This window comes from Drosophila guanche, unplaced genomic scaffold (assembly GCF_900245975.1).
Source record: "Drosophila guanche unplaced genomic scaffold, DGUA_6, whole genome shotgun sequence".
NCBI classification, from domain to species: domain Eukaryota; kingdom Metazoa; phylum Arthropoda; class Insecta; order Diptera; family Drosophilidae; genus Drosophila; species Drosophila guanche.
This window is the reverse complement of record NW_022995745.1, coordinates 5,365,316-5,378,204: the sequence shown is the minus strand read 5'-3', so window position 1 is coordinate 5,378,204 and position 12,889 is coordinate 5,365,316. Positions and strand designations below refer to the sequence as shown.

The window sequence follows — 12,889 nt, the reverse complement described above, 5'->3', positions numbered from 1 at the left end:
CTCGGGATAGAGATATGCGAAAGCGATGCCAAGCCTATAATTTGGTTCTGCCCCCAATCAGTGGCAAATAACGCCTGGGTCTTAATCGGTTATTCAGTTTAAATTGCTAGTTACATCAGACATAATAAATGGTCTTATAGATTGAGCAGCCAATTCCGTTGCTTTAAACAATAGTTTAAACAATCCAATCGAAAACCCATCTACACGTAATTAATGGCACAGGAACTGCACAAAGAGAGAAAGCGAAAGAGCAACGTCTCTACTTTTCTTCTCTTTCGGTTCGCTGAGATCGGGGACAACGGCGGACATTAATTATCGATGCATCCATCCACGACATATGCCTGTGTGTGGCATAACATATTTAGATGATGATTAATATTTAATAATACTGCGAGTACGACTATATACTCGCGCACACACAGCTCGTATGCACTTGGAGCTGTTGTTTGTCTATGGGTCCGGTCTTCTCAATGTGTATTACGTGGTTACGTGGTGTCATCTAAAATATTGAAGGCGTTTACTTGCACGAGCCACCAACCCGCCATCTCCAAGGGACCGGACCCGAGCGACTTCCATATGTCTGCATTTCGAGCAAGGACTTTCAAATGTGGCAATTGGGTGGCAAGAACAATCAGGGGGGCACTTGTGTGTGAAAAGTGAATGCCAGGTGTTGTGGCCTCAATAGTCCTCCAATAACTTATGGCCACCGGACGGACGGTTGCAGACAGCAAGCAGCGGCAAGTCGGCAAAGTCGGCAAGGGGCAATCGGCAGGCATTATGCGGCATGAAAAAGTCGAGTATGTTTTTAAAATTTAATGATAATGGACGGCGACTGCAGTTTTCTCTGCATTTACAATGGCTGCCTGCTTAGACGTACATATATGTATATGTACATATATATATATATATATATATATATATATGGTATATGGTCTCGTAATATACGCAAGTATCTGTAGTTGTGCAAGTGCTTGGTTGTTGTTTGCCCCCAAGTGTCTATCAATAAAATATGACAAGAGGCACTGTCCCCGAGACACAAAACCGAAAGGTCGTGCCACAACTGAATTCTGAGTCATTTGCCATGCCATCAAGGGGCCCATATATTCGGAATGGGATTCGGATTCGTATTCAGATTCAGCTCCGGGGGACACTTTCTGTGTCCAACATATGTCTGCGATCTTTGTGGCTATAATTGCGTATACGTAGACGCAGTATAGGCCGCTTTGAGGTTCCATTAATTGTACATCTGTGTCTCTTTGTGAATCCTTTTTGGTTTCCATAAATGTGGTACTCGAATGTAATATTGCTTTGATCCAAGTTGATCGTCTCATCGCTAATAGGTTTCTGTGAGTGGCTTGCATTTGTTTACTGAAGATATTATTTATTTAATTGTTTTTTTTTTTTTGTCTTTTAACTTTCTCAAGCAGAGCTATCAGTTCTCTCGTACTGAGACTCGTACTCTCACTTAAGGGATACTTTTCTTGCATTTTAAAGTTTTCTTAAACTTTTATTTTTTCTGGGTAGACGACAAGTCATTGTCTTTTGCGTTCTTTTCGTCAAGTTTTTGCACGTCATTCCATGACCCCCAAAACACCAAAAAAAAACAAAAAAAACTAAAAACCGAGATGGAAAATGCAACGTCATATTCCTTACCAGCCAGCCCCCTGCCACCCCTTAAACACTCAATCGAAAACCAATATTGAAAACTTACCTAAAAGAATGAGAAAATGGTGATTGGTGGCAGGGGGTATTTTAGCTCGAGGGTTTAGGGGATGCCTGGGGGAAGGGGAAGGGGAATGGCAAATGGCTGACAAATGCATAAAGTTTTCATTTCAATGAATTATTCAAAATCCGACATGACAACATTTTGACTATCTGTCGTTTGCGTTGACATTTCCATTTCCATTTGATATCTGGGTCGTCGGATGGGGGGCGGTTGACGCAACACAATTGTGCAACGAAAAGTGGCAGGAACACGGACTGTGGACTGGGCACTGGGGATGGAAGATACTTGTGCAAGGGTAAGCGTGTGCTTAGGTGCGATGTCTCATACGCTCACGTTAATGTCACCAACGCGAGAGTGATGGGCGCTTGAGACAATTGGGGAGACACACACTCGTGTTTGTGGCATGTGCACTCCGTTAACTCGTGTCTGTGGCATGTGCATGTGCCCCATGCACCCGTGAACTGTTATTTAGGATCCTGGGAAAAACCATTGGAACAGCCACCCCTCCACTGGTAGTGCCCTTTAATTGCCAGTGGCTGTCCTCCACTCAGGAATAAGTGCATTGATTGATTGGCGACTTGCCAATTTTATTGCTCAAAGGGACAATGTCCTTCCGCCCAACACTTTTACATCTACTATTTACAGTGCAGTGTCGCGAACTTGAAGAGTTTTCTTTAGGAATATTTTAAGCACAAGTGACAGAATTCACATAAGTTCATCGGGTTATATAGCATAAGACAGCTTTTAGGAAAATTCATAACTGACTTAAGTGATCAGTAATACCATTTTTATTATATTCATAAAATCCACAGAAGCTGATATTACCTGAAAAAGTCTTTAAAAATGTACCAAAAACCTGGTGCCATGTCAGGATGCTAGCAAAGGGTCTTTGGACGGGTACAAAGCAGAAGAAAGCGTCCCAAGGGTGGGCTGAAATTGGTGGGGCAGCCGTCGACTTGTTCTTCTGGTTGCTAGGCGGGCAATCCATTTGTCAGTTCATCAGCTCAAAAGAATGCATCTCTCTCTCTCTTTATGTATGTGTGAGTAATTCCTTTGTTTTTGTGTGTGTGTGTGGGAGTATATCCGTGTATGCACTAAATATGACTGAATAAGGGCGAGGGAAATGAGAGGCAGCACGACAATTGCCGATGACAATGAAAATCGCGTAGAAGTGGGAGAAGTTAGAATTGAGCATCCCATTCCCCCATTCCCCCGTCCCTCTTTCTCCTACTGCTGCTGCTGCCATCACCTTACGCAAATCGGACTGAAGTTCCCGTAATGCGCAGGACCAACCGAAGGCCATGGACAAAAGCCGCTCTCTCTCGCTCACTCGCTCGCTCGCCGTCTAGCGTTTTGTTTTGGCCAAAAAAGTTTACTGATTTCCAAAAAAAGGAATTTTCGAATGCTCAAGAATTTGTATTATTTACTCCTCTATATACACCCCATACATATACAAACGTAGATGTGTAACCGCAAAAGGATTAATTTGTAAAAGTTCAATTTTGATTTTCATATCGCGTGCCAAGTGGACATTATGCTTTCCTCTTCCTTCCGTTATCACAAGCCAAAGCCCCAACTAAAGCTCAAAGTTCATCCAGAAGAAGCTTCCCGTCAAGCAGCCCAACCAAAAAAAAAGACAGAACAGAAGGCAAGCCGAGGAACAACGGTTCTTCGCTGCTATGGCACTGCCGCTGTCGCTGCTTTGTGCGTGCACACCCAACTACACTGGTGTGTAGGTGCGTGGAAGCGAGATGGCCATACCAACACATACGCGGAGAGGGCTTCAAAGTGGTAATAAGTGTGAGAGAGAGCGAGCGCGCGCAAAACAAAGTTGAGTGGATTGGAAATCAGTCAAAAGAGAGAGTCAAGCAGCGACCGACTTGCGCTCTCTTTTACTCTCTCTCTCTCTCTCTGTTTCTCTGCCCTCGCCCCCGCCCATGCTGCTGCATTCCGTCGCCTTAGTTATGCCGCCTTCTGCCGCCAAATTAAACACACATGACAATGCCAATTCATTATGTGCCCTCCGAAAATTGCAATTGGAAAATGCAGCAACGGCAGCAGCAGCAGCAGCAGCAGCAGCAGCAACAACAGCAGATTTAGCCGGCGGGCAGGCAAATGCAGCAGAGGGCAAGCCGCAGCACCAGCTGATAAAGACAGCTTGACAGGAAGGGCAAAATCTGGGACTGCCAGCAGATGCCACCCGTCCGCCAGTCGCTGCCTCTGCCACTGCCGTTGCTCACTTGTTCGTTTCGTTTCGTTTTTACAGTTATTTATCCAACTATGGCTTTGGTTATGGTATCCGGGGGCCGCGGAGTCCGTCCGTTTGCCTGGTACCGCATCCGGGTACTGCCTCAGGGCTTTTTTTTGCATGTGTTGTCTCGCGACAGCGCAGTGGCAGAGACAGCGGCAGAGCAGGAGCAGAGCTGAAACCGAGATCGGGTCTTTCGGCTCTCTGTTTCGTTCGGCTTGTGGGGTTGGGCGCTGGTTGGAGCTCTGCTGTTTCTACTGCTGCTGTCTCGCCTGCCTCCACTGTATGATTGCTGTTGTTGGTTTTCCTAGTGCTTCTACTGCTTGGTACGAACTCCTCTGCTATACTTCCATGCTGCTCTGCTCTTCTTCTATTCTACTGCTTTTGCTTCTGCCGGCTTTTGCCGCCTCTGCTGCTCTTCTGCTGCTCGACGCTCGGTTTGTGGTCGAGTTCATTCGAACCTGTTCGTCAGTCGGTCGTTTGTTCGTTGCTCGTTTGCCGCTGCCGCTGTCGCTGCCGTCGTCGCTGTCTCTGCTGCTGCTGCTGCTGCCATTTTGCCGCTGCTATCGCATGGCGTCGTCGACATCGTCGGCATTTAAAGATTCCGTTCCGTTCAGTCTGTATTGTGTTTACACCCATGGCTGACGTAGAGAGCGCAGAAGAGCTCAACCATCAAATACCCTATATACATAAACAACAACAACAACTGCAACAACAACAACAGAAACCGCAACAACAAACCTTTAGCCACCACCAACACTTACGACAATAGCAATTACAAAAATTACATTAAAAAAAACACCCAAAATAAAAAGGGAAAAAGAAGTACTAATTTTTTTAAGTGCGTGCGTGTATGTGTGCGTGCGTCTCATCTATGTGTATGTGGTGTCGTTTGTATGTATGTGTGTGCGTAAACGCAACAATAATAGCAACAACAACATCAAAAGTTTGAACATCCATCAGTCGTCGAATCTACGAACCACGTTGTCCGCACGCCAAGCGTCAAACCGGTAAAAGCACACACACCAACGCAGACAACACACCTACACCAACACCCACACACACAAACATTCTGTTGGCAGGCAGCAAAACATTAAACAAAATGAAAGCCGTAACAACGATGCGATAACGGCAACAAAATAAGCAACAAACAGACCAACAACAACAACTGCAACCGATTAAAATAAATCTAAGGTGAAACAACAACAACAAAGTCAAAAAAGCCGAGTACATAAATAGCAACAACAAAAAACACCTATAAGACAGCACCAAACAAAAACTGTAAGAAAACAACTAGGAAACAGAAACAAAACCAGCAACAAACAACAAAATAACTGCAAAATGAACAATAACAAACAATAGAAGAAAGAGCAAACGAACAGTAGCAAATGAAACAAAAGAAAAATAGAAGTTTAAGCTAACGAAACCGAAGAAGAAACAGTAAAACAAAAAGCCAAAGAAACAACAAAAGTCACAGAAGAAGTAGAAGCATAACAAAACAAACTGAAATCGGAGAAAACAGAATAGCGGTGCAATACAATAAAAAAAAAAAAAAGAAAGGCAGACAAAAATTTGGAGTTGAAGTTAAAGAACAGCAGAAAGAAGAAAGCTAGAAGTAAAAGCAAAGAAGAGCTAAAGTCAAAGGAAGAGAAGAGCCAACTAAACGGGGGAGCCACTAAAACGGACAGAGGACAGAAGTTGCCGCCTCTACGCCTCTGCTCCGTCAGCATACAGTACCCTTCAGCCTTCGTCTCCATTTCCGTTTCCGCCTTCGCCTCCAGCAGCAACAACAGCAGCAGCAGCCATCAAATTTCCAAGGCATACAGAAAAAAAGATACAGATACTCCGCCGTAGAGCAAAACGACACCCAAACCACACTCCAAGAGAAACCGAAACAACCGAACAACCAACATAACCGACCAAAACGGAAGAAGTACGATATTTCAATATTATCCATACACACATGCATTCGTAGTATATCTTATACCCATATGTCTTACTATAACCCAATCTTAAGATGAAGATTGAGATGAAAATGTAACCGAAGTGGAGGTGGCACAGCAAGGAGCGGTAGCGGGAGTGTGGCAAACTTTTTGGGGCAAGGAAGAGAAAGTCGATGAGAAACTTTTGGGCAAAATATATTAACTAGAATTTATGGGAAGATAACTCAAGGTTCCAGTACTTATTGTCCGCAAAACTCAGTGTCCGTTTAAGGGAAATAACCCAGAAAATTCTAAAAAAAAAAATGTTTCCAAATAACCATTCTGCCTCACCCTTCCAGGGGTATATGTATACACATGTCCTGCTAAGACACACTGTGAGAGAGAAGTTTTAAAGATAAGTTCATTGAGGTAATTAAAAGTCTCCTACCATTACATTTTTTTTGGGGACTCGAAAATAAAAAGAAAATGTTTTTTGTGCGGGACTCATAACTTTCTAAGAATTTTTGCATACACTCTCCACACAAATTGATACAAGAAGTGAATTTCCCATAAGAAAAGAGTTGCTCTCCTTTGGGGACAAAGCCAACAAAATGAAAAGGAAACGAAAAAAGGTGGAGAGTCTTAAAATCGTTTAAAACCTTTGCTGTCTTTTGCCCCTCCTCCTTTCGATTGATGGAATTGAATACTCATATGTGTGAGTGTGTGCCTGTGGCGCCACTCACTTTTCGTAGATCAAGAAAACCTTGAAAAAAGTTGATGAGGAAGCGAACAAATTTATGATTATCCCACAAGTGAATAATATAGAGAGAATATATGGAGGCAAACTTTGTGCTAAATGAGCGATTCAAAGTTTTTCTTGCGCCTTGAATATTTCATGACAGGAGAAACGACAGAAAATGATAAGGATGTTTACTATTCACTATTCCATGGAATATATCTTTGCCATATAATACATATACACCTCGAGAAATGTATTAGAGACCCACCCGTCAATGCTGCCAACACACTGGGGGAGAGAGAGAAGGAGAATTCCAGCATTAACTTTCAGCAAGTGAACAACGAAAAGTAAAAGTAACAAAGATAATATTAATATAATTAGACATTGTCTCAAGTTGGGGGCGCCTCGAACAACACGGTCCCCAAGTTACGACACATTCGGCCACATTCTCTTCCGTCTGAATTAGAAGTCGAGTCGAGCCGAATCGAGGCCTAGGAATAGCCCTTGGAGACTCTCAAGCCTCAAGACTAAAGCTCAAGCTTCAAGTCAACCCATTTAACCGGCAGAACATGGCCACATTTTGTGTGTGCCCCATTGTCACCCACACCAGGCCACACCACATCACACCAAACCACACTTTTTCGTTTCTTTCGTTAAAATCTGTCTCTCATGTTTCTGTGCCATTTCACTGGCATTTCTCTACCCCACTCACTCTCGCTCGCTGTTTGTTGTCTCTTGTTTTTGTGAGAAATTCCAAGCCGGTTGCATTAAGTTTCAGTTCCGGCTTGTTGATTGACATTTCCTCTGCCTCTCTGCCCACACTTTACCAACACTATTCCACTCTCCCTCGCCCCTTATGTCCTGGCTTCGAGCTGGCTTTTTACAGTTGTCACATGTCGGTGTCCCGTGTTTCGTCCTGTGCTGCGTTCGTGTGTCCCTGCGTTAGCCTTATCCTTTAGCCGGCTGACAGTTTTTGGCCAAACGAAAAGAAACGAAACGTGTAGCACATTTTTTGGTTGTGTGTCGAAAAAAAAAGACTCTGGCAATCTTATGCAACTTTCGCTTCGTTTGATAAACCGCAAAATGGTTTGGGCGCTGTTGGAGTGGTGGGTGGTAATGGGTGCTGTAGATGGGATGGGGGGGGTGTTACGTTATGCAAGGCTTTGGATGTAACAACAAGCGACAGCAACAAAAATAAAACACAAGAAGCACGAGGCAAGAGGCACTAGGCAGACGCCGAGATAAGAGCATCGACAAAAAGCAGAAAATAAATGAGCAGCGAAACGTGGAAAACTCCACAAAAAATAATCTACAATAAAACAGAGAAAACAAAAGAATGAGCAGAAAGCAAGAAAGCAAGAAAGGAAAAGAATGGAAGAGTTGTGAAAAATTAACAGAGAAGAAAGGAAAAATAAGTGTCAGGAGAATAAAATAAGAGGAGGAACCCTTCTGGATAACTTGGATAGAAATACAAGTTATGAAAATGAAAATAAGAGTGAAAGAAGAGAAAGCAAAAGAGAAAGCAGACACAGGCTGAGAGTAGAAGAAACGGTAAAGAAAATCAAAGTAGAAAAAAAGAAAGCAAAAGTGAGAATCCGAGCGGGAGGAAAACAAACCAAAGGCATAGCAAGAGGGACATTAAAAGTGAGTGGAGAAAGAAGAAAGCAAAAAGAAGAAATGCGTGGAAAAAAACAAAAAAAACATAAAAATCTGAAACGCACATTGCGTATACGTCATGTGAGCCCCTTACAGATTCCACTTTCACTTTCCTTTGCCTCCATGTTTCCCGTCTCTGGTACGCTCCGCTCCATTACATTAAATTCCTTCCTTTTATTGTTGTGTTGAAGGCTACATTAGAGGAGCGTGGGCGTGGCAGACACACAGAAAAATCTGTCTGTTGTTGGATTTATTTTTGTTTTCGCACCAAGCAGAGCGGCAGATATAACGCATACGCCGCATGGTAGGAGCATTGAGAATGCCCCTCAAGATGAATATTTTTCCAGCTTTAAAGATGCAAATCCCCAAACAGAGCGAGAGAAAGATCTCCTATGGTGCTCGGAGTGTGTTGCGTGTGTTCCTCTGTGCTTTGTGAGCAGTGTGCCACGGAGGGAGCGGTTGGTGTGGGGGGCAACGGCACCCGGAATAATTCTGAATTATTAAGTTGCTCAATCAGGCCCGCCTTAAGACCTTAAACTCGCTTTTGAGATGAGGATTTGGAGCGAAGGAAGAACTTTGTTTATCTCTTCTGTGCTTATATTTGTTTCATTCTCATTCTCATTCTCTTTGTCTTTGCTTTATTTTTGTATTTTGTTGTGAACGAAGGAAGGAGGCTCGCAGATTGTACTTTTCGAGAGGTGTTTCTGTGTGTGTGTGTGTGTGTGCACAGGATGAAATTTTCAATTAACAAATTCGCTTTGTGGCAGCGTTTTTTGTCTTATTGTTTTTTTCGGAGATTTAGTTGCTATTTTTATAGAACTTTGCGATATGGCGGACCCTCAGGCATAAACAAATCAGCCTCAAACAAAAGTTCAGCCTCGTCTTTCACTTGTGCTGGGAATTCCTTCATGGGACACACACATACACACGCAAAAGCGTTAGGGCACTACACAGTAGTGTAGTAGTGCCTCCCACAGGAGGCACGCTGTATGTGGATGCGACAGTCCTTTCTCTCCATTGCTCCACCCACTCTCATCTCGCTGCCCCTCTTGGCTGTTAAATGTTTTTTGATATCCTCTACCTTATGGGACACTCATATGCATATGCACACACTCGTTTTGCACAAGTGTCTACTACACTGAGACAAATTGGTTGGTTGGTTGGTTGGCATGAAGTTCTATTCAATTTTAGAAAGTGTTTTGTGTGGATACTCGAATAGATGGTACTCCTTTACTGGGGTTTCTTCGATGCATGTAACTCATAATAATGCTCCCATAAACGAAAGGACACTGCTACTATCTCACCTTTTTCGTTTAGATGAATGCCACATTTTCGCTCAGTGCCCACGTGTGTGCGTGGGAGACAAAAAGAAAAAAAGTCTGAAGCTTTGCCATTGTTAAAAAGAAAAGGGGACAAAGATAGACAGGGAAAAAAAGAGAATCAAAAGAGAAGCAGGAGAATTGTAAGAAGTTCCCCAAAGCACGTGGCCATGACAGTCGCATTGTGCTGTTATTTACTTCTTGTTGTTCCCCTCTGTTACGTCCTGTTCTCTATTCTGTTGTGTCTTCTGCTGCTACGAGTGTCCTATTACCCTACCAATTGTGGAAACAACAGAAACAACAAGCAAAAACTCGACACAATCGAGAGAATCAGCTAGAAATTGAAGTTCAATTCAAATAAAATCGAATCGAATCGAATCGTAGCAAATTTCCCGACGTTGTTATCCCTCACATACAATATATGCATGTGCTTCGTGTGTGCAGTACGTTAGTCATTTGTCATTATTACGGAAGCAAATCATTCGAAATTAAGCCAAATTGCTACGCGCTCGCATTAACTCTATTCGGTGGATAGTCCCAGTTGCAGTTCCAGTTCCAGTTCCACTTTCAGTGCCCCCTTTTTGTGCACCTGCCTGCCTGCCACCCGATGTCTGCCTGATTGTTGCCACTCTGGTATTCCTCGTTGGATAATTGAGCAGGCATGCGACCCTAACAGGCCTGTGCCACTGGATGTCTAACCTTCACGAGGGGGCACTCTTAATGGGGGCACCTGCCACGTTTGTGGCAGTGGTGGCTCATCCAAAAACTCTTGTGCCAAGCATTTGAGTCAAGGCCATACGCTGCCACTGCCTGTGGCTCTGTCTATTTTGTATCGTTTATTTATTAATTATTTGGTTAGTCCCTCCCTCCCATTCTTGATGGAGTCCTGGAAACGCCAATCCATTCTCTCTCTCTCTCTCTCTCTCTTGAATTCTTGTTGGCACCGTTGTTTACCTTTTGCCATGGCAAATATTTGACTTTTTGCCATTTGCTTGTTTGGTTGGCTTTGTGTGGTTATACTTTTTAATGCGATCCACATACTCGTACATACTACGTCCTCGTATGTGCTATTTTTCAATTCCCGAAAGCGTCAACAAAAAACTCTCCGTATAAATAGAAGTGCATGAAAATTAGTTGGGAAACTCATTTTTAATGTGACGACTTTCCTTTCAGTTTCATTGTTTGTGTTTATTCGTTCCTCCTTATGCCCGCCACGGGGGCATCCAAGGGGTATATTTTATTCAAAGCGAAGGTGGTTCCCACTGTAGTTTTTTCGTAGTTTGCGGCACATTCTCTTGTGGCTTAAATATAACAGCTCGAATCTCGTTATAAAGTACGTTCGTCTCTAACTCTTTACTGAGTTTAAGGTCATCTTTTTTTATAAGACTTTATAAGACCCTGAGAAACATTCAACGAAGAACCCCAAGATATTCGCCGTGTAAAATGTACACCAAGTGAGCAAATATCAGGGATCTTTAGAATTTGAATACTTTTCAAGCCACTCAACTTTTTATAGGATATTCTGGTAGTCGCAATACCACAACATATTATTGTTAATTGCTTTTTGTTGAGCTTTTCCTTCATTGAGTCACCGTCTTGGCCGCTTGTCTTGTGCCTTTTTGCAATGTACGAGTATTGTAGTGGAGGTTAACGTTACAATGGGGTTAGATATATATTGATTTTCGATCATAAGAACCTGCAACATGCAAAGCCCAACCAAACACCTCAACACTTGGCCCTCAACTGTGGCACAGCGCCGTGCCGCTCGCTCCGCCCTGCACCCTGTTGGTATCGTCTGGCCCCCGCCGCCAACCCCTTGGCAGTGGCTGTGTGACACGCCCCGCCCATTGACATTATGGCCATATAGCCGCCAACGTCGCCGCATAGATACGACTTTGGACTCTGGAGGGTTTGCTTGAAGAATGTCCTCCTGTCATTGGGGGCCTTATCATTATTATATTAAATGAATGCGCCGCTTTGGCACGCTCCAAACGTCCCAAACCACTATGCCACATTCACTATGGGCCGCCATGCCACGTTCCACTCGGTTGGTATGGATAGAGGGAGCATTGTCGAGGGGCGAGGGCTTGTTATGGATGTGTAAGACCTGTTCCGGCAATCAATCTTTTTGAGAAAATCTCTCATATTTATTCAAAGAAAAGAAACGAAACGAAACCGAAAGAATGGAACCGATTTGATTAGTGATGAAAAGCAGGACGAACTCCTTCCTGTCAATCCCCCTTAACGATGAAGCTACTACTAGTACATTTTTGTGACCGAATTGTGCACTCAGGGTGAACTAATTGCGTAATTCCAAAGTTTCACAGGGTTCCGACAAACACACATGGAAAAGAGGGGAAAACGTGGGAGGCCTCGTAGAAGGTTTTCTTGAGGTAAAGGCAAAAATATTACTTATCCGCCTAATTAAGCTCCAACAAAGCGAACACTTCATTATATATTTCCTGCACTCGACACACAGCAGTCGCAGGCGCAGACAGCCACTGACAAAGAGTGAGAGAGAGAGAGAGAGAGAGAGAGAGAGCGACGGACAGAAAGTTAAGGCTAAAGAGAAACGGAAGAGAAAGTTAGAGAGAGAGTGACAGAGTGTATGGGGTTGAAGCAAACCAAATGTAACCTTAATGTAATGTGAATTACGTTAAATTTATTAGGCAACCACATAACGGAAGAGGAAACCAAAACTAAACAAAAAAATTAAATAAAGAAAAGTACGAAGCCGAAGTGGAAAGTACACTGAAGTCTAACCATAACATTGCATAAAGAAATGAAAATTTGTTTATCAAACTTTGTACAAGTACATTACAGTACATTATGTGACATTTTGTTGGTTTATCTTTTGGAAAAGTGATTTCAATAGTTTTCCTACAAGCGAATGGCCAAAAACATTTTTGCAGACAAACTTTGTAGCTTTTCTCAAATAAGCTATCACGGGTCTTTCATTCAAAACGAAGAACTTGTTTAAATGTGATGCAATTTTGGTTGAAAACTCTGTTTAAAAACCCATCATATTTTCATTAAGAAACTAACTCAGTTTGCCCCCAAAAAGCCTTCGCTTGTGTGCACAACTTTTGGAGCAAAGACAAAGTTTACTAATTGTATCTTTAAAACTAAGAGTATCTCTAATATGCTTACGTGACTCTGAAATTCTGTACAACTGTTTTGATACCCTATCAGGGTATATGCAAAGCAATGAGGCGAGCGTGGGTGGCTGTTCTAATCGTTGTCGTTAGGCATTTCTCCAACTCTATTTCCTTTCCCCCC

At 43.1% G+C, this 12,889-nt stretch overlaps 1 protein-coding gene across 26 annotated transcripts in view; it reads left to right on the top strand.

Moving 5' to 3' along the window:
• LOC117581059 (small conductance calcium-activated potassium channel protein) overlaps positions 1-12,889 on the top strand; it is a 65,701-nt gene that overhangs the window by 19,805 nt on the left and 33,007 nt on the right. Inside the window, exon 1 of one of the 26 annotated variants that reach the window (XM_034267930.1) lies at positions 5,595-5,907. The exons of the other annotated variants lie outside the window; for them this stretch is intronic. The gene's annotated coding sequence lies outside the window, so the exon portion shown is untranslated. Of the gene's footprint in view, positions 1-5,594; positions 5,908-12,889 lie in introns of those variants that run through there. 26 annotated transcript variants of the gene reach the window in all.